Here is a 21,640-nt window from a genome sequence, read left to right as displayed (position 1 = left end):
TCTCTTTCTTTGTCTTTTCTCTTCCGTTCTTTCTTCTTTTGATTTCTTCTTTCTTTATTTCTCTCTCGTCTTCCTTTTTTTGCCTTGCTCTCTTTCATCTTTCTCTTTTTCTCCGCTCGGTTTCTTGTTTATTTTTTTCTTACTTCTCTCATACTTTTTGTTTCCGCTCGTTTTCTCTCTTTTTGTCTTTTCTTTCTCTTTTTCTCCCCCTCTCCCTTTCTCCCCTTATTTTTCTCATGCACTCTTTCGTTCTCTATTTCTTTTTTCTTTCACTCTCTCCTTGTCTGTCACTCTATTACTTTTTTCCCCTCCTCCTCCCACTGCCCGATGATTGCTGGGATGGGCTCCAGCACCCCCGCGACCCTAATGAGGATAAGCGGTACGGCTAATGAGATGGGGAAATGAGATTTCTCTTCTCTCTTTCTCTCTCTTTATCTCCTTTCTCTCTCTCTTTCCTTGTCTTTTCTCTTTTATTCTCTCTTCTTTTCTTTTTTTTGTCTCTCTCTTTGTGTCCCTTTTTCCCTTGTTCTATTTCATCTTTCTCTCTTTTATCATCTCTCTCTTGTTTATTTTTTTCTTTCTTCTCTGTTACTCATTTTGTTTCCACTCTCTATCCCTCTCATTTTGTCTTGTCTTTTTCTTTTTATCCCGCTCACTTTTTCTCCCCCTCGCTCTCCTTATTTTTTTTTCATGCAATCTTTCTTTCTCTTTCTTTTCTATTTCACCCTCTCATTGTCTGTCACACTATTACTTTTTTTTCTCCTTCTCTCTCTGCCTTATTCCATTTGCTTTTTAACATTTTGTTTTTTCTCATTTTGTCATTCTTTCTCTCTCTTTTCTGTCCCCTGTCTCTCTTTGTTTCTATTTTCTCTATTTTTCTCTCTTTATTTCTCTTCTATCTTTTTCTCTCTATCTCCTTTCTCTCTTTCTTTGACTTTTCTCTTCATTTCTCTCTTCTTTTGATTTTCTTTTTTCTTTGTCTCCCTCTTTGTTTCCCCCTTTTTCTTGCTCTCTTTCATCTTTCTCTCTCTTTTTTGTTTGTTTTTTTCTTTCTTCTCTCTTTCATCTTTCTCTTTTCTTCCCTCTCTTGTTTATTTTTTCTTTCTTCTCTCTTACTCTTTTTGTTTCCGCTCTTTATCTCTCTTATTTTTTCTTGTCTTTCTCTTTTTATCGCTCTCTCTCTTTCCCCCCCTCTCTCTTTCTCTTTCCCCTGTGAGAGTTTCTTTCTATCCAGCTCAAACGAGTATGACACAACGATGCCGTGAAAAAAGAACACAGTTGAGAAACCTTGCAATCAAATAGAACCCGGAAAAAAAAACAAAAAACGAATTTTTGAAAAATAGAGGTTTTTTTTGCTTGACTCAGTAAAAAAAAAACAAAAAAGTATGACGGCGCTCGACCTTCGGAATCAGCGTTGTGCCGTCCTTTGGTCCATGTCACGTCAGAAAGCTGACTGCATTTTTTTTGGACGTTTATTGCGCTTCGGGGGCTTTAAAGGCCGAAAATGCTGCGGTCAGATGAGACAAAGTCAAAAGATGTCGGAGTCGATGTGACGGCGAGGTGCGCTTGATAATCTGCAGATGTGAAAGCGACTGATGGGGGGGAAAATATTCATACCTTCATTGCCATTGCCGGTTATAGACGTCAAAATTTCAAAGGAAGATAAAAAATATCCGAAATTGAAGTGTTAAGTGCCATTGACGGTTATAGACGTCAATATGTGACAAGAAGTCCAAAATGTATTCAAATCTTGAAACTTTATGTGCCGTTAACAGTTATCGATGTTGGCCTTCTTTCCAGCTAGCTTTTTAGCTTCGTTTTTAGCTTTCTATCTGGTTGTTTAGATGGCTTTCTTACTCTTTTAGCTATCTAGCTAGCTCCCTTTTTTTGATTACCCGTTTACCTTTCTAGCTAACTATAAAGCTACCTTTTCATCTACTTAGAATACCATTCTAGCTAGCTTTTTATATGTTTGCATGCTCTCTAGCTGACATTTAACTTATTTTGCTAGTTATTAGGCTACATTTTTGCCTTCTTTCTAGTTATATATCTATCTTTTTTCCTTTCTATCTTACTATTTAGCTACTATTTATTGTTTTCGCTAGCTTTCTAGCTCCCTTTAAGTTTTTTACCTGTTGACCTTTCTAGCTATCTATCAAGCTACCGTTTTAGCTATTTAGCAAGCAATCTATCTTGCTTTTTACCCTTTTTCATCCTTTCTAGCTAACATTTGACCTTTTTGCTAGTTATCAAACTAAATGTTGGCCCTCTTTCCAGCTAGCTTCGTTTTTAGCTTTCTATCTGGTTATTTAGTTAGCCTTTTTACTATTTTAGCTATCCATCTAGCTCCCTTTTTGTTGATTACCTGTTTACCTTTCTAGCTAACTATCAAGCTACCTTTTGAGCTACTTAGCAAACCATCCAGCTAGCTTTTTACATTTTTTGCATGCTATCCAGAATACATCTTACTTTTTGGCTAGTTATCAAGCTAAATCTTTGACTTCTTTCCAGTTATCTATCTACCTTTTTTGCCTTTCTATCTTACCTTTTAGTTGGGTTTTTATTGTTATAGCTAGCATTTTAGCTCCCTTTAAGTTTACCTGGTAACCTTTCTAGCTATCTATCAAGCTACAGTTTTAGCTATTTAGCAAACAATCTTTTTAGCTTTTTAAATTTTGTTTGCATGATATCGAGCTAACATTTTACATTTTTTGCTATTTATCACACCAAATGTTGGCCTTCTTTCCAGCTAGCTATCTAGATTTATTTTTAACTTTCTATCTTATTATTTAGATAGCTTATTACTTTTTTAGCTAGCTCCTTTTTAGTTTTTTACCTGTTTACCTTTCTAGCTAACAATCTAGTTACCCTTTTAGCTATTTAGCAAGCCATTTAGCTAGCTTATTACATTTCTTTTGCATGCTATCTAGCTAACATTTTACTCTGAACCCTTAATGCCTCTGATAAACAGGTAGGAGCCTTGCATTGCTGACTTCACTATCGGTGTGTGATCGTGTGTATGAATGGGTAAGTGTGAAGCACATTGTAAAGCACTTTGGGAACTCTTCAGAGACTTGAAAAGCGTAAATGCATACCAGTTGCCATTTACCTTTTTTGCTAGTTATCAAGCTAAATGTTGGCCTCCTTTCTTGCTAGCCATCTAGCTTTGTTTTCAGCTTCCTATCTGGTTATTTAAATGTATTTTTACTCTATTAGCTAGCTATTAGCCTTTGTAGTTTATACCTGTTTACCTTTCTAGCTAAGTAGCAAGCTACCTTTATTTGCTATTTAACAAACCATCTAGTTAGGTTGCTATTTTAGAAAATGCATATCAAATTAGGTGCTATTTGCGCTAATTAGCAACAAAAAGTTGCTCTTAGCTTGAGAAAGGTTAAGCTTTCACAGGGTTGGGTAGGGTTACTTTAACTGGATTACTTTCAATTACTTTTGGATTACCCCAATACCAAATATGCTAATAAAAGACAAAAGAAACTAAATATGAATAAAATGACTCCATTTTGTGCAGGCATGTTTTTGGATTGTGGGAGGAAACCGGAGTGCCCGGAGGAAACCCACGCAAGCACAGGGAGAACATGCAAACTCCGCACAGGAAGCTTCGATCTCATTACCTCAAAACTGTGCCGCTCATGCGCTTACCACTGCGCTGCCGTGCTGCCCCAAGTGAGAACATATTTTTACAATTTAATTTAATCTCTAAGTATGATACTATTCATGTAGGAGATTATAAACCTTCCGTATGCGGAAGCATATAAATACTAAAAAGAAGGGGGCCAAGTACAGAGCCCTGTGGAACGCCACAGGGGACATTAGAGTGTTTAGAAGTCAGATTGCCGTAATTAACACATTGCATCCTGCCTGACAGGATTTACTTTCTTTTGTCTTTTATTAGCATATTTGGTATTGGAGTAATCCAAAAGTAATTGAAAGTAATCCAGTTCAAGTAACCCTACCCAACCCTGAGCTTTCATGACCGATGGCTTCGGGACACCAAGAGTCCGAATCCAAAGTACTTAGTGTACCGATCTCGTGGGTATTAGTGCGATAGCGCCTAGCGATACGTCCGTGTAGCGTTTCGGTTTCCCGGGCGCTGATCGACGGTCCGGATCGCGCCAGCAGGTGGCGAGCCGCCCGGGTAATAACGGAGAAAACCGAACGGGTCGCTAACGAGACATCGGATCCCGCCCGATAGCGCCCCGTTCGCCGGAGGTTACCCGAGAAGCTCGGTGAATAATAGAGGCTCCGCGCTTGGTTGAGTTTGGTGGCTAGCGCTGGCGTTTAGCGGCTAACGCTAAGCTTCACCGGGAGCGAACAAAGAGAGAGGGGTTCATTGGGTTAGGAGCGCTGCGGTCTTGTGATTAAAGGTGCTAAATGTTTGATAACCGTGTATCCAGTGTTCCCTCTAAGCTGCGCACGTGCGCAATCGTGCACCGCTCGCACATTCTCAGCGCACAAGAAAATCTAGCCGGCGCACGAAAATCAGGGCTCAAAATGACTATAGAATAGAATATACCTTTATTGTCATTGTTACAAAATGGGTGAACATATTGTGACAACGAAATTGGGCATGACACTCCAGGTTCACACATTCACAGTGAGGTAAAAAGCCAAGAAGATAAAGGAACAGAGAAGAATACAGAAGAATAATAATAATAATAATAATAATTTCCTTGTATTGTCATTCTGTGTAACAATGTACACAGAACGAAATGTCGATTGCACCTGACCCGTTGTAGCGAGCCGATGCAGCCGCAGCCAACAGAGGGCGCCGCCGACCACTTTTTAAGTCTTAGGAATGACTCGGCCGGGGCGCGAACCACCGACCTCCCAGTCTCAAAGCGGGCGCCTTACCATCTAGGCTACTGAGCTGGTAAGAAGCGACCCAAGTCAAAGTTACAGTGCATAAATGTAAAAATACACGGGTTCCCCTGACGTTGTGTCCTAAATGAAGTATTTTGAAGTCGAGTCGAAGGAGAACGAAGTCGAGTAAAGTGAGTAGAGTTTGTCGGGGAACCGGCTTCTTCGGCTCGGCTCACTAAAAGGCACCGGCTCTTTCGGGTCCTAAACGGCTCTTCGGGTTGTTTTTGCTTCTTTCATCCCAACATGACCAAATATGATGTAAAATTATGCACAAAATGACTTGAAAGGGGGGGGAATAGAACAATAAAGAAAAAAAATACCAAAATGAAAAAGTAGTGAAAAGCTGAGAAAAAAAGAAACAAAAGGAAGGAAAAATTTAGAAAAAAGACGGAAAAAAAGAAAAGAAAGAAATGTAGGAAAAAAGTAAATAGAGAACAAAAAGAAAAAAGTAACAGCGCGGAAAAAACACAATGAGACTTTTTTTAAAGGAATTTAAAAAAAAAAACAGTAGAAAAAAACACGGGAAAAAAAAAGTTTGTTTTTCCATTTAAATAATTTCAAGTGAATCTTGTTGCCAACATTGTACTTCCACTAAAAAATGTGATTAAGTACAGTTCTGTATCTTACAACCGACTCAATAAGCCCCCAAAAATGTTAATATTATGCGACAAAAGATATCAGTAAAAAAAAAAGAAATAGATATCTTGTGAAATAATTGTAAGAAGAAACGACGTTTGTAGGACGTACAACCTTTGCAATCGTTCATGAGTCAATTCATTCAAAAGTGAAAAATGTTTTGCGTTGCCGGAAACTCAGCAAAATGTAACTTGATGTCAAGTTTTGGACATGTTTGATAATGAATTATCTTGCCACACTTGGGATTACGGTTGCTCACTGTTGTTTCAAGCGTTGCTCACCGACTTTGTGTGAACGCTCAGACCCGTAAGGAAAATGACAGGGAACGTTGCGCGTGTCCGATTATTCGGCGATACACGATTGGAAGTGTCGTTCTAGAAAACGATGGAAGTTTAACTTTCAATTTGTAGAAGGATGAAACGAAGCTTATGGGTTAGGATGGGTTCAGGGTGAGAGCGTTCAAAGTTAGGGTTAGGAGTTGTGTTTTAGGGGATTGGGTTAGGCGTTAGGGTTTGTGGTTAGAGCATTGCGGTTAGAGGATTAAGGTAGGGTTTGCTTTGGGTTCGAGTGAGAGGGTTAGGTCTAGAGGGTTAGGGTGAGAGGGTAAGAGTAAGGGTTAACGGTTGTGTTTGCAGGTTTGTATTAGGGGTTAGGGTTAGAGGATTAAGGTAGGGTCTGCTTTGGGTTCGAGTGAGAGGGTTAGGTCTAGAGGGTTAGGGTGAGAGGGTAAGAGTAAGGGTTACCAGTTGTGTTTGCAGGTTTGTATTAGGGATAAAGGTTATAGGCTTTAGGTAGTGTTTGGCTTGGGTTTGAGTTGAAGAGTTAGGTTTGGAGGGTTGGGATTTGGGGTTTAGAGTTGGGTAGAGAGTTAAGATTTAGGGTTCTTAGTTTGAGGGTTTGTGTTTGCATTATGGTTACAGTTTAGAGGGTTAAGGTTTAAGGTTTTGGTAAGAGTTATAGTTCAGGGTTAAGATTAGGGTTATTGGTTAAAGGGTTAAGGTTAGGATAACGGTTACTGGTTAGGTTTTTGGAGTTAAGGTGGGGCTAGGATTACAGGTTTAGGATTTAGGGTTAGATTTTTGGTTAGATGGTTAGGGGTTAAGGTGAGAAGGTTATGGTCAGTCATAGGGATTAGGGTTATGGGTTAGGGTTATGGTTACTGGTTGGTTAGGTTTAGGATTTAGGGTTAAAGTGAGCGGTGTCAGTTTTAGGGTAATGGTTCGGGATTAGGGGTTAATGTGAGAGGGTAAGGGTTAGTTATAGAGTTCAGGTTACGGGTTATAGATTGTGGGTTATTAGTTAGGTTATAATAATAATAATAATAATTTCCTTTGTATTGTCATTCTTTGTAACAATGTACACAGAACGAAATGTCGATACACCTGACCCGTTGTAGCGAGCCGATGCAGCCGCAGCCAACAGAGGGCGCCGCCATTTTACCAATGTTATAAGTCTAGGTATGACTCGGCCGAGGCGCATACGAGTTAGGGTTAGGGTTATTGGTTAAGTTTAGGGTTAGAGGGTTAGGGTGAAGGTCTGAGTTATGGTGAGAGGGTTAGGGGTTAGCTTGGGAGCATTATGGTTGGGGTTAGGATTAGGGTAATGGGTCGAATTTAGGGTTACCGGGTCGGGGTTATGGTCAATGGGTTAGGATACAAGGGTAAGTGTTTCGATTGGTAGAACGCGGAGGGGTGAAAGGAGTCACCCGGCGTCCCCTGCGGTAGCGCCGTCCCAATCCCGCATACTGTCGTCCCATCACTTTGAACAGATTATACTAATCCGCGCCTGTCACCTCCACCTCGCGCTGTCCTATTTAACCGTTCCCGGAAACCGGACACCCGAAGAAAACATGCAAACGTCGGCGCTAACTGCGGATCCTTACTGGCCACAATGCCGGAGTGCCACTTATCCCTCAAACATTCATGAGAGTTGATGTGCGCTTAATAACCCTGCGGGGAAATCGGCCACTCAACCTTCAACCGAAAGCGTGAGCTACTGTTATGATGGCAGGCGCTAGTTGCACAATGGAATTGCTGAGGTACCGGCCCTTCACCAAAGACCCGAGGACTCATCAAAATTCATGTGCCGCCTAGAAAGGAACGCCTAGAAATTTCCCCCAAAACGCTAGCTTGCACTACCACTGCTATCCAGTCTGCTTACGTACGGCAAAATGTTAAAACACAAATTCTATAACACCTACAGACTCTCTTGGGTTAAGGGTAGGTTAGGGTCACTAAACTCCCTAACAATACAGGATCATACAATTCAGAGTTAATTAAGCTAGGCTTAGACTTGGAGGGTTAAGGTTAGGGTAAGAGTTAGGGTTAGGGTAAGGGGTTATAGTTTAGGAGTTAGGATTAGGGGGTTAGGTTTAAGGAGTTAGGGTTAAGGGTTGGGGGTAAAGGTTGGGTTAGAATTAGGCTGGGGTTAGAGAGTTAGGGGATAAGGGGTTTACGGTTCACTGATCTAGAGTTAGAGGGTTCAGGTTCTGTCTAGGGTTAGGGGTTAGTGTTAAGGGGTTAGGGTCACAGGTTAGGGAGTTAGGGGATAAGGGTTTACGGTTCGCTGATCTAGGGTTAGAGGGTTCTGGCTATGGTTAGGGGGTTAGTGTTAAGGGGTTAGGGTCAAAGGTTAGGGAGTTAGGGTTTACGGTAAGGTGATTAGATTTAAGTGTTTGGGGTTAGAGTTAAGGTTATTAGTTAAGGGTTACGGTTATTTGTTAAGGGGTTTGGGTTAAGAGGTTAGGTTTAAGGTTTAGGGGATTGAGATTAAGGGTTAGGCTTGAATTAGGTTGGGTTAGAATTAGGCTAGGGCTAGGGGGTTAGTTTAAGGGGTTAGGGTCAAAGGTTAGGGAGTTGGGGATAAGGGTTTACAGTTAGGTGATTAGATTTAAGTGTTTGGGGGTTAGGGTTAAGGGGTTAAGGTTACGGGGGACAGAGTTAAAGGTTAAGGTTAGTAGTTAAGGGTTATGATTATTTGTTAAGGGGTTAGGTTTAAGGTTTAGAGGGTTAAGATTAAGGGTTAAGCTTGAATTAGGCTAGGGTTGGGGTTAGAAGGTTAAGATTAAGGGTTAAGCTTGAATTAGGCTAGGGTTGGGGTTAGAGGGTTAGGGTGAAGGCTAGGGTTAAGGGGTAGGGGAATGGGTTTAGGGGTTGGGGTTTGGCTGGAGGTAGGCTAGGGTTATGGTTAGAGGGTTAGTGAAAAGGGTTAAAAACAGACGAGCAGCGTCGAGTGATACTTCTGCATCTCACTCGTTTTCTCTCACTAGCGTTTCCTCTGACATGGCATCCGCCTACGAGCTCCCAAATGTTGAAACACGAATTCCACAACACCTACAGACTTCTCGCAGTCTGGTATACTTGTCAAGTTCCTGTTCCCGTCCAATATCTGATCCCCTGAAACCGGTATCATTTTGGATCCGGAGGGCGGTCTCGTGGGAAAGATACATATGTTTTGTTTTTAACAGTGTAGCGTTCGGTGTCCTCGGATGGCTCGGAAGCCGGCACGTGCCCTATGCATCTCTGGGGCCCGGTTGCCACGGCAACTTGTAGTCGAGGGGACGGGCCCTCCACGGGAAAGGGTAATCGGCTCGCTCGATCCGATGCTAGCGCTCGAGAGCATCTCGATCAGGTGGCTCTAGTGGCCAAAAGATTAGGTACGGAAATGCCTATCATCTTTATCATCTGTGAAGATTAAGATAGTTTAGGGTTAGGTGTGAGTCTTAACAGGTTAAAGTTAGAGCAAGGGTCCGGAGTTTAGTGTTAGTCGGTTAGAGTCGGGTTTAAGAGTTTATGTTTAGAGTTAGAAAGTTATGGTTTGGGGTTAGAGCGTTAGAGTTGGGTTTAGGTTTTAACGTTTTAAGGTGAGGTGTTTAGGGTTAGAGGGATATGGGTTTGAATTACTTTGAGGTTTAGGGGAGAAGGTTAGAGGGTTAGAGGTTTAAGGATTAGTGTTGGGTTTAGGGATTAGGAGTTTAGAGTTATGGTTTAGAGTTAGAACGTTAGGTTTAGTGGGTTAGAGTTGGGGTTAGGTTTTAAGGCTAGGCGATTAGGGTTAGAGGAAAAGGGGTTTGGGTTACAGGGTTTACGTTGGGGTTTAGAAGATAAGGTTAGAGTTGGGTTTAGAGTTTAAGAGTTTACCTTTAGAGTAAGAGAGTCATGGTTTAGGGTTAAAGCGTTAGGGTTAGTGGGTCAGATTTGGGGTTAGGTTTTAAGGCTAGGAGTTTAGGGTTAGATGAAAAGGGGTTAGGGTTATAGGGTTAACGTTGGGGTTTAGGGGATAAGGTTAGAGAGTTTGAGGTTTAGAGGTTTTAGGATTAGTGTTGGGTTTAGGGATTAAGAAATTACCTTTGGAGTATGGTTATGGTTTAGAGTTAGAACGTTAGGGTTAGTGGGTTAGAGTTGGGGTTAGGTTTTAAGGCTAGGCGATTAGGCTTAGAGGAAAAGGGGTTTGGGTTACAGGGTTTACGTTGGGGTTTAGAAGATAAGGTTAGAGTTGGGTTTAGAGTTTAAGAGTTTACCTTTAGAGTAAGAGAGTCATGGTTCAGGGTTAAAGCGTTAGGCTTAGTGGGTCAGATTGGGGTTAGGTTTTAAGGCTTGGAGATTAGGGTTAGAGGAAATGGGGGTTAGGGTTACAGGGTTAACGTTGGGGTTTAGAAAATAAGGTTAAATGGTTAGAGTTGGGTTTAGAGTTTAAGAGTTTACCTTTAGAGTGAGAGAGTCATGGTTTAGGGTTAGAGGGTCAGACTTGGGGTTAGGTTTTAAGGCTAGGAATTAAGGGTTAGAGGAAAAGTGGTTTGGGTTACAGGGTTTACGTTGGGGTTACAAGATAAGGTTAGAGGGTGAGAGTTGGATTTAGAGTTTAAGAGTTTACCCTTAGAGTAAGAGAGTCATGGCTTAGGGTTAAAGGGTTAGAAGGTCAGACTTGAGGTTAGGTTTTAAGGCTAGGAGTTTAGGGTTAGAGGAAAAGGGGTTAGGGTTATAGGGTTAACGTTGGGGTTTAGGGGATAAGGTTATATGGTTAAAGGGTTAGAGTTGGGATTTAGGGTTAGGATTTTGTGTTTTTGTTTTGTGTTGAAGGGTTAGGGTTTAGTTTATAAACGTTCGGGTAAAGGCTGGGGTTAGGGTCTAAGGTTAGGGGCTTAGTTTTAGATGGTTAGAGTTAGGGTCTAGTGTTTAGTGTTAAGATTAGCGTGTTAGGGTGTGATTAGGTTGTGGTTTGGTTTTACGGTTAGGGGTTTAGGTTTTAGGCTTCGTAGTTAAAATTTGGGTTCAGGGTTTAGAGTTATGACTTAGTTTTGGAGGATTAGGGTTTGACGGTTTAGGTTAAAAATTGGGGTTAGAGTTTGAGGTTAGGGGGTTAGAGTTGGGGTTTAGGGCTAGAGATTTAGTGTTTAGGGTTAGATATCTAGGGGTTAGGGTTTGAGGGATAGGGTTAAGTTTAGGGTTTAGGGTTAGCGGGTTAGGGTTTTGTTTGGGTTGTTAGTCAGGGTTTGAGGGTTAGGGTTTGGATTAACCGATAAGCTAAGAGAATCCCTATATCCCTCCCGGTGGCCCAAAACAGAAACATCAGTGCAATATCCATTCACAAGGGTTTTTTTCCCCCCCGGGGTATGACATAACTCCACAACGTGCCTGGAAAGTACGCGAAAAGTCACGTGTCGGTCAATGAATCGAGCGAACGCATCAAGGAATATCGCCGTGACCCATCAAAGCGAAGAGTCAAGTAAAAGCACCCTGAGGGAGGGTTTTTTCCCCCATCTTTAGACACGCCTCATTTCCAATATTGCACGCTTCCCTTCCCCCACTTCTTACTTGCGCTCCGGACCATAAAAGCACTGAGCGCAAGTGAAGGCAGCACGAGTTATACTCCTTTCTTTAAATTCCATTTAATTGCACCATTAATTCATGTTAACGACGAATCATTTTAGTTAAGCGTGTGAAACTAAAGTGAAATTTGTTCCGGGGTCATTTTCCGCCACTAGATGGCATCAGTGTTTCATGTAGCACATGTTTCCTGGGTGGTGGATATAAAACCAGGATTTTATGAAACATTCGTTGTATTTTACTTCAACTTAGACTTCGTAGTTTATCGTCTAAGCCTGTGAAGACCTAAATTCTACAACCAGGGGTCTCAAACTCAAATTTCTTGGGGTCCGCTGGAGCTACGATCTGGTTTAAGTTGGGCAGAATCGGGTTTTTCTAGTGGTCCCATTTTTTTAAATTTTCTCCATTAAATAAGATCTAAAAAAAATCAAATATTAAGAATTCATATGAAAATAAATCACTCAGTAGTAAATGTATTCAAAATTTGGGACAATGTGTGTTATTTGACCACTAGATGTCGCTATAGTGTCATGATTACTGATGTGATTCACCTGTGCCCGCTCATTTGGCTCCCTGTCACTATTTGAACCCAGTCCTGTCAGTCCCCTGTTGTCAGTCCGTCTGCGAACCTGTTTTTACAAGGCAAGCCTTCTTCGACCCTGACTCCCGCCTGTCTTGTTTTTGCTCCCGTTTGTCTCCGGCTACGAACCGTTTTTATCCCGACCACGTCTGCTCTCCCGTCCCGGCTTACTTCCCGTTTCTGACCCTGACCACGTTTTTGCTCTCCTGTGCCGACTATCGACCTGATTTTCCGTTCTTGACACCTCCATCGCTCGCTACGGAAGAGCCACTTCCGTATTCGGATCACAACCCGAGTGCGAGAACGACTTGCTTCCCGCGTCCAGCGAGCATCGGACTCTTTCTTTCAATAAAATTGCGAGAAAACGTTACGCGATTGGGTCCACCCTGTGTGCTGGTCGTGACATATCGTGTGTAATGCAACCAAAAACTAATACAACGGATTCCATTGACATGTTTTTATTTATTCTATTTTTTTTGCCCAATTCTTTTGCAAAGAAAGAAAAATGGATTAAAGGAAAGGTGTGTAAAAAGGGAAACAAGGGATAAAAAGAAAGAAAGGAAAGAAGAAAATAAGACAGAAAAGGAAAGAAATAAAAGACAACAAAAGTACATGAGGAAGAAGGAAGAAAGAAAAAAGCTCGGAAAAGAAATGAAAGAAAGAAATGAAGAAAAAATATTTTTTTGGTTTATATTGATGTCAACTGTTGCAAAATAAAGGTCTATTTTTAATCATTTTTCAGAAAATATTAGTTTTGTAGGCCAGCACGGCGGGGCAGTGGTTTGCGCTTGTGCGGCACAGTTCAAGTCATGGGAACCTGTCGTGGGTTCAAATCCAGCTCCAGACTTCCTGTGCGGAGTTTGTATGTTCTCCCCGTGCTTGCGTGGTTTCCTCCCACGTTCCAAAAACATGCATTTCAGGTGAATTGGCCGGTCCAAATTGTCCCTAGGTGTGAATGAGCGAATGAGTTGTCTGTCCCTGTGTGCCCTGCGATTGGCTGGCAACCAGTTCAGGGTGTCCCCTGCCCACTGCCTGGAGATGGCTGGGATGGGCTCCAGCCCCACCCGCGACCCTAATGAGGAGAAGCGGTACGGCTGATGAGATGGCCGGTCCAAATTGTCCCTAGGTGTGAATGAGCGAATGAGTTGTCTGTCCCTGTGTGCCCTGCGATTGGCTGGCAACCAGTTCAGGGTGTCCCCTGCCCACTGCCTGGAGATGGCTGGGATGGGCTCCAGCCCCACCCGCGACCCTAATGAGGAGAAGCGGTACGGCTAATGAGATGAGATGAGAATACATTCTCTACCACTAGAAGGCACCAAATATTACACACTGTCCCTTTAAACTTTTATATCAAGGCCAGGGCCTCATTCTATCATCCCACGGGCCTCAATTGGCCTGCGGGCCGTGAGTTTCAGACCCCTGAGGTGAAAGTCTCCGAAGCAGGGAAGCCCCGGAACGAAGACTCCCAAGATGCCTCCTCTTCCGGGAGAATCCTGAGGTGTTTTTCCTGGGTAATCCCGGGGCTCTCCCCCCCGTGGGACGCTCAAGGTACTCCATTATATCTGGCATCTCCTGGAGGAATGAGTTCCTCACTTTATTTTGAAGGACGTACTCATTGAACCCTGCTAGGGTTAGTTTTGATTTTGGACTATCAGTTCCCGACCATTAACTAGTACAGTAATCCCCCACTGTATTGAAATGTTCTCGTGGAAAACCGCTCCATTTGTTTAGTTTTGTCTTTTAATCGCGGAGACCTGTCTCAGCCCGAGGATCCCTCATGCTACCTTGTAAACTCTTTAATTTAGATATTCCTCATTCGTGTGGTTACTTGAAATCCTTGAAAATGCTTGAATTTTTATTCTGTGTTTTCAAGATTTATAAATATGCTTGAATTTTTGGGGGAAGTGCTTGTAAATGCTTGAAATTGATGCCGCGTTACTCGGCGGTCTGACTTAATAGTCCACGCATTTGATAAATAAAAATAAAACAAGTCTGGGCAGCACGGCGGCGCAGTGGTTAGCGCGTGTGCGGCACAGTTCAAGTCATGGGAACCTCCTGCGTGGGTTCAAATCCAGCTCCAGACTTCCTGTGCGGAGTTTGTATGTTCTCTCCGTGCTTGCGTGGGTTTCCTCCGGGCACTCCGGTTTCCTCCCACATTCCCAAAACATGCATTTCACGTGAATTGGCCGGTCCAATTTGTCCCTTGGTGTGAATGAGCGAGCGAGTTGTCCGTCCCTGTGTTCCCTGCGATTGGCTGGCAACCAGTTCGGGGTGTCCACTGCCCGATGATTGCTGGGATGGGCTCCAGCACCCCCGCGACCCTACTGAGGATAAGCGGTGCAGCTAATGAGATGAGATGAGAAAACAAGTCTGCTTAAAATAACGCCAAATTTGCTCTCCCGTGGCTTTGTTTTGCCGTTGTATTTCTTCTTCCCTAGTGATTAACAGCAGCTGGCATTAGTTTGTACGATGTCTCCGCCCCCCTCCCCTAGCGTCGCTGTTTAGTAGCCACAATCCGCGCGCATTGTAGAGGCAGAATGGTGGATTTTATGTCAATATTTACCAGCCGATTGACAGAAAAAGACTGTTTTTTGTAGATGGTAAGATTTCAAACGAGCACTAAGTATGTACCGTATTTTCCGCACTATAAGGCGCACCGGGTTATAGGGCGCACCCCGAAAAAATTGTTTTTGGTCCTATTTTTGACATACATAAGGCGCACCAGATTATAAGGCGCTACTATGGGAACGTGGACAAAACAGTCAGATAGTTCAGTCCAACTTATTACCCCCTTAACATTCTGAAAGCTTGCAAAGACGCAAATACGTGTCGAGAACACGTGCGGATGCGGTGTCCGTACGATGTCACTCAAATGCATCGTTCCATCATTCGGAAGGTTAAAGTCTTGGGATTCAAGAAATGCCAATCATTCCTTAGTTTCTATTTTCTTTTTCCCTCGCAACTTTACTGTTCATATGACAATAAACACTTGGAATTGAGTTGAATTTAAAAATAGACACTCCATTCCACCCATTATCTGCACCGCTTATCACAGAAACATCAAGTTCAGTCTGAAACCAGATACAGGGATAATATATAGCCGGAGTAGCTCACCGAAGTCGTTGTGTTCATAATAACGTGCAGCCAATGTCCTCTTATATCCGTGAGTTTAGTAAATCCAGGAGAGTAAAATATTTACAAATACAGAATAGTAAAAAATGCTTTCTGTATTCCGTCAACCACGTGCTATACACATTCATCTTTTTCGGCCAATTGCAGGCTTTGTTTTGCCGTTTAAACCAATGCCAGTCTGTAAATGATAAAAAGGATCCACCCCTTGACCTCCGAATAACTTTAGCCAATAGTGATCGATTCAAATGATGATTGACACATTGGTCAGCCAATGAAACGCCGGTAAATAAATCCCAGCATACACCGCGGACTACTAAGTTAGTTGGAAGACTTTGCGACTTAATGTTGATCCATATATAAGGCGCACTGTATTATAAGGCGCATGGTCAGCTTTTGAAAAAAAATAAAGGCTTTTAGGTGCGCCTTATAGTGCGGAAAATACGGTACACACTTCTAACAGCATGATAGCAATTTTATCCCTAATGCCCCTGATAGCAGGTAGTTGCCTTGCATGGCTGACGCTTAGTTAGTGTGTTAAAGGGAAAAGTGTGAAGCACATTGTAAAGCGCTTTGGGAGGTCTTCAGAGACTTGAAAAGCGCCATATAAATGCAGACCATTTACATGTATTTACATTTGCAGCTATCTGCCTGCTGTTTACATAGCATTCTGACACTGAAATTTTCATTTTGCATGACAATAAAGACCATTCTTTCAACTGCATTTCTGTGTTTTTATTCATAGATATACAGTATAGTTGTTATTTACTTTCAGAAATGTATATATTATGTGTTACAGATATTTAATAGATGAATGGATACTTTGATGGATTGCAGCCCCCATGAAAAGCAAAGGATTACTTTATCGTAAGCAGGGTAGGGTTACTTTAACTGGATTACTTTCAATTACTTTTGGATGACTCCAATACCAAATATGCTAATAAAAGACAAAAGAAAGTAAATATGAATAAAATGACTCAATTTTGTGCAGGCGTGTTTTTGGATTGTGGGAGGAAACCGGAGTGCCCGGAGGAAACCCACGCAAGCACAGGGAGAACATGCAAACTCCGCACAGTAAGCTTCGATCTCATAACCTCAAAACTGTGCCGCTCATGCGCTTACCACTGCGCTGCCGTGCTGCCCCAAGTGAGAACATATTTTTACAATTTAATTCAATCTCTAAGTACGATACTGTTTATGTAGGAGATTATAAACCTTCCGTATGCGGAAGCATTTAAATACTAAAAATAAGGGGGCCAAGTACAGAGCCCTGTGGAACGCCACAGGGGACATTAGAGTGTTTAGAGGTCAGATTGCCGTAATTAACACATTGCATCCTGCCTGACAGGTAGGACCTAAACCACGAGAGTACAGTTCCATATATTTTCATTTTGTTTCTGTCGCATTTTATGTTAGTTTTGCCGGAGATCAAAGCCAGGAGAGAAAGCTTACCACGTGTTGTGAGTCATCATTTTATTCATATTTAGTTTCTTTTGTCTTTTATTAGCATATTTGGTATTGGAGTCATCCAAAAGTAATTGAAAGTAATCCAGTTAAAGTAACCCTACCCAACCCTGACATCTATTTATATCTATCTATCTATCTATCTATCTATCTATCTATCTATCTTGCTATACATCTATCAGGGTTGGGTAGGGTTACTTTAACTGGATTACTTTCAATTACTTTTGGATTACTCCAATACCAAATATGCAAATAAAAGACAAAAGAAACTAAATATGAATAAAATGACTAAATTTTGTGCAGGCCTCGGGAGTAACGGAATACATGGAACGGCAAAAATGATGTTGGCAAGCTGTTTGGATTTATTTTCATTTTGTTTCTGTCGCATTGTATGTTACTTTTGCCATGGATCAAAGAGATCAAAGCCAGGAGAGAAAGCTTACCACGTGTTGTGAGTCATCATTTTATTCATAATTAGTTTCTTTTGTCTTTTATTAGCATATTTGGTATTGGAGTCATCCAAAAGTAATTGAAAGTAATCCAGTTAAAGTAACCCTACCCAACCCTGATCTCAAGTAACTTGAATTAGTCTAAAATCTGATTTTTGACAAAGCTAATTTAGCAATTAGCATCAAAGCTACACGCCCACATTACAACTCCGTTGCATGGGGTCTTTGATACCTTGGTGGGGGGCGAGGTTTCCTTTCCTTTTTTATTTTCTCGCTTGGTTTTCCAGCAAAAGCAGATGCGAGACAAGGCTGGCAAGCTGTGATCAACAGCAGGGGTGCCCCAGATTCAAGAGAAAAATAAATAAAACATGATAAAAAACACGCCCTCCCTTACGGTTTTTGCGAGCGCCTGCAGCCTTTCCATTTGTGGGGATTTTCTGACATCTGCTGGACAGAAAATAAAGTGCAACTAGAGTGATGCGAAAAGTATCGGAATGACTTATAAATGCGATTACTTGTTACATTAGACACATACTTGTCAAACTCGAAATGAAAATAGTTTCTTCGTTGATTTAATAGTTTAAAATTTGTTTCCAAATGATAAAAAAACCCCTTTAATTTCTATTCGTCATCCGAAGTGGATCCCGGGGAAGTGACGTCATTTCCGGTATTGGGTTTGTTTTCCTTCCAGAATGTCATTTCTTTACGTTTTACTTTTAAAATATTCTATAAGTTCATCCAAAAGGTCCTCTGATGTTTTTATCATAGTTAAATAATGTACGTTATTTTTTTTAATTTGCCTGTAAAGGTATTTTGGTGTCATCTTGCTGTTTTCCGCTAGAGGGCAACCGAGACCTTCCTTTTCAGCAACCTACTAATATTTTTCGAGAAATATAAGCTGTTTGAAACGATTTTTTTTTTTTTTTATACGATGAGATTAAATTGATCTTCTGGGGCATTTTTTAAAATACTTTTATTCATTTATAGAATTTATAAAAAGTCCTGAGTACATTTAATTATTCAATATTTATGACAGAATTTATTTTTTTGACGTAATTATTTTTTCAAAAATCATCAAAGATGCAGCTGAAAATGGATATAATTCTGTATAAAGTGACTAGGTAGAGTATTTTTATCTCAATAAGTTAGTAACTTTACTTTATTCTTGACCAAATATACTTACATAAATAGTTCAATTTCAAAAGTCGTTTTTCTACTGATTCATTGTTCGTCAGACATTATCGTGTTTCTTTCAAAATAAAAACACAAACAAATTGTTTTTCTATTTTTGTCTTTTATTTCTTTATTATTATGTTTTTTTTTACCATATATTCTCTCATAATGAACAATAATCCATTATCCTTTTTTTCACGTAAAATTTTATTGATTTTATGAGGCATTTTGCCTGCTTACATTTTGAAATATTTATAAGCAGTCCTGAGTACGGATATCAAATACATCATTTTCTTTAAAAAAAAAAATTGTATTTTTTTTTTAAAGTCATCGAAAGATGCAGCTGAAAATTAATATGATTCAGTGTAGAATGACTTCCTAAAATCTTTCTTCTTAAAAATACATTTTTTCACTTAAATATTTGACCAAATGGCCTGCAGAGAGATGGGCGCCACCAGGCTGTACTTGCCCAAGACACACCACAGAAGATGGTGCCTAAGAGATTCAACTAACTCATAAAAATGTGTGTAAAAATGTATTAAAAAACTGATTTCTACAACTGATTCCGTTTGTCAAACATGGACGTATTTCTTTCAAAGTAAAACCATAAAATTTGTTTGTAAACTGTTTCTTTCCAAAATATATACATTTTTAAATCTTGGAAATATTTTTTTTTTCTCATCATTGTCTAAATTAAAATAATCGTAACTAGATTATAAAGTTTTAATTAAATATTTGTTTAAGAAAAACGTTTTTTTTCCTCATTAACATATTCAATTCATCCCCCTAAACGGTAATAAAAAATATTATATATTTTCTAAGAATAAATAGAAAATATAATATATCCTTGTATCTTCAAAAAAAAATTCCTTTTTTAAAAAGCATTTTTTTTTAAAATGGCTGGACATTAGCGACACCTAACGGAAGAATTGTGTAACCTGCAAGTTTTTATTTGGACAAATAAAACCTCACGAAGCACAATTTTCAGTCTCCTCTAGATGACGCTAGCGTTATTAAAATGCTGTATATAAACTCTTTCCTTATAATAATAATATTATGCTTTGTTTAGCAAAAATTGTACTTTTTATCTAAATGGTCCTACCATAAATTCCTGTAAATAGATAATAGGACCTAGAAGAAAGACATTTTATGAAAACATTATTTTTCAAACATTAATATGAGATTTTATGCAGTGACTGTAGTGCCCTCAAATAATCCTTTTTAAAGGGAAGCGAGGATCTACGTCACCATGGCAACCTGGTCCCTGGTATAGCTTGGTATCTTTATTTCCAGAAAATTCTATACAGTAAACCCCCCGGGATACAACAACCCCACTTTACAACATTTGTCTTCAGGGTTTAAAATAATACCGTTAAAATACTCGAATATAAGCTGAAATTAGAACTATAAAATCAAATAGTGCAGTGGAAATTGCAAAAAAGCATGCCGTTTTTTAACACCAGTAGGTGGCAGCAGATGACTGTTTTCTTTTATTTTTATGTGCACATCATCTGCTCATGAGAATCCTCTTTTAAAAATAAATTTTAATATTTGATCCACCATCTCCTACCTCTATTGCATCCACCCGCTACTTCACTGTACCAGCTCAAGTCATATCACAGCAAATATAATTTTCATGAACATATTTCGCTTGATGAAGTCGTTTAGGTTATCCTGAAAAAAAATAGTAAAACGGATAAAATAGATGAATGAAAGTCAAATTATCTGTACTGATTTGAATGATTAGTAGTGACGTATTTTACTTCGAAAAATAGGGAGAAAAATTAGAACATAGTATTATGTGTTTTGTTCCACTTTCATATAATTTTTGCTCATTCCACATGTTATTTTTTTGTTATTAGATAGATAGATGTCTAGATAGATAGATAGATGTCTAGATGTCTAGATAGATAGATAGATAGATAGACAGACAGACAGACAGACAGACAGATAGATAGATAGATAGATAGATAGATAGATAGATAGATAGATAGATAGATAGATAGACAGACAGACAGACAGACAGACAGACAGACAGACAGACAGACAGACAGACAGACAGATAGATAGATGTCTAGATAGATAGATAGATAGATAGATAGATAGATAGATAGATAGATAGATAGATAGATAGATAGATAGATAGATAGATAGATAGATAGATAGATAGATAGATAGATAGATAGATAGATAGATAGATAGATGGATGGATACTTTATTCATCTCCGTAGGGAAATTCACATTAGGATACAATTGTGGTATAACTTTTGAAATAAGTCCAAATAGTGTCAAATTATGTAAAAATATTTTACTTGCACTGAAAGGAGAAGCCCTCCGATTTTGTTATGTTATTGCATAATGACAAAAAAAGAAATTTGTTCATTTATTCATTCATTTAAACAAAAATAAATAACCTAGAATAATTTCTAAGCCTCAATGACCACAACTAACAAAACATTACGCTGTCAATTAAGGCGACATGATGATTTAAATAAAAATTTTCTTTAAAAATAAATCAAAAATGGCGCCAGGAATTGGATTTCAAACAGGGATCGGCTAATTTGCGCATATTTAAATTTATGTCCCTCGTAGCGAGCCGTAGGCTATACCTGAGGGGGAAGAGGCGTGGCTTTTACAGGAAAAACAAACCAACGGGGCCAGACGTAAACATGTGGTAAAAGTCCTCTGAATTTGTATGGATTTATTTTTGTAAACAGTTTTTTTGCCTGGAGTAAAAAACGCTTTTTAAACTACCGACTTTAAGCTATGAGTGATAAAAACCCGCTGAAGAAAAAAATGAAATAAACTTGGAAGAAGCAACAAGTTTGGTAGAAGAAGAAAAAAATCAAGTTTGGTGGAGATGACAAAGAAGAGGACAACGCCGGGAATCGCACAATACAAGAAAAATGATTTCTTCACCGCTTCCTCAGGTTGGTGTACACGTTTTCTTCTATTTCTTTTTTATATATTCATATTCAAAACGAGGGTTAGCTTATATGTGAGTATATATATGTATGTTTTTGCCCCCCTCATTAAGGTTTACAAAATTCAATTTTAGCGGTATTTGTGGGTGTGGCCAGTTTTTAAGACGTCTGTGTACTATTGGTCAAGGTCTTTCAATATGCTGAGCTGCTATTGGTTTACATCAAAGGATTATGAAAATGCTAATTTGCTATTGGAGGAACTATTTCCCAAGATTATTTTTTTCCCCTTCACAGAATGTGGTTTGCTTTTTAAGGAATTGCTAGTGAGAGCGATCCAATCAGGATTTTTTCCCCCTGTACTGTTTTTAGTCGCTATCAAGTGATGCTAAAGGGAGAAGCAAAATCAAGATAACCATGGAAACGAAGCTTGGGCTAATGAAGAAACTTAAAGAAAGCATATGAAATCATTCTCTCACTCCTGCAATTTTACATCATAACTGGTCTGCTATTTGTTTGCGTCATGGCATCCCAAAGATGCTGATATGTTAGTGGCTGAATACACTCCCACAATGCCTTTCTATT

General features: G+C 39.9%; 1 long non-coding RNA gene across 1 annotated transcript in view; it reads left to right on the top strand.

Moving 5' to 3' along the window:
* The first annotated feature begins 20,796 nt into the window (after positions 1-20,796).
* LOC148346298 (uncharacterized) overlaps positions 20,797-21,640 on the top strand; it is a 78,595-nt gene continuing 77,751 nt past the window's right edge. Inside the window, exon 1 of the long non-coding RNA XR_015848363.1 lies at positions 20,797-21,064. This is a non-coding gene — a long non-coding RNA (uncharacterized LOC148346298). The remainder of the gene's footprint in view (positions 21,065-21,640) is intronic.

This window comes from Urocampus carinirostris, chromosome 20 (genome assembly GCF_059441175.1).
Source record: "Urocampus carinirostris isolate Australia breed hairy pipefish chromosome 20, RoL_Ucar_1.0, whole genome shotgun sequence".
Lineage (NCBI taxonomy): Eukaryota > Metazoa > Chordata > Actinopteri > Syngnathiformes > Syngnathidae > Urocampus > Urocampus carinirostris.
This window is presented reverse-complemented; position numbering and strand designations above follow the sequence as displayed.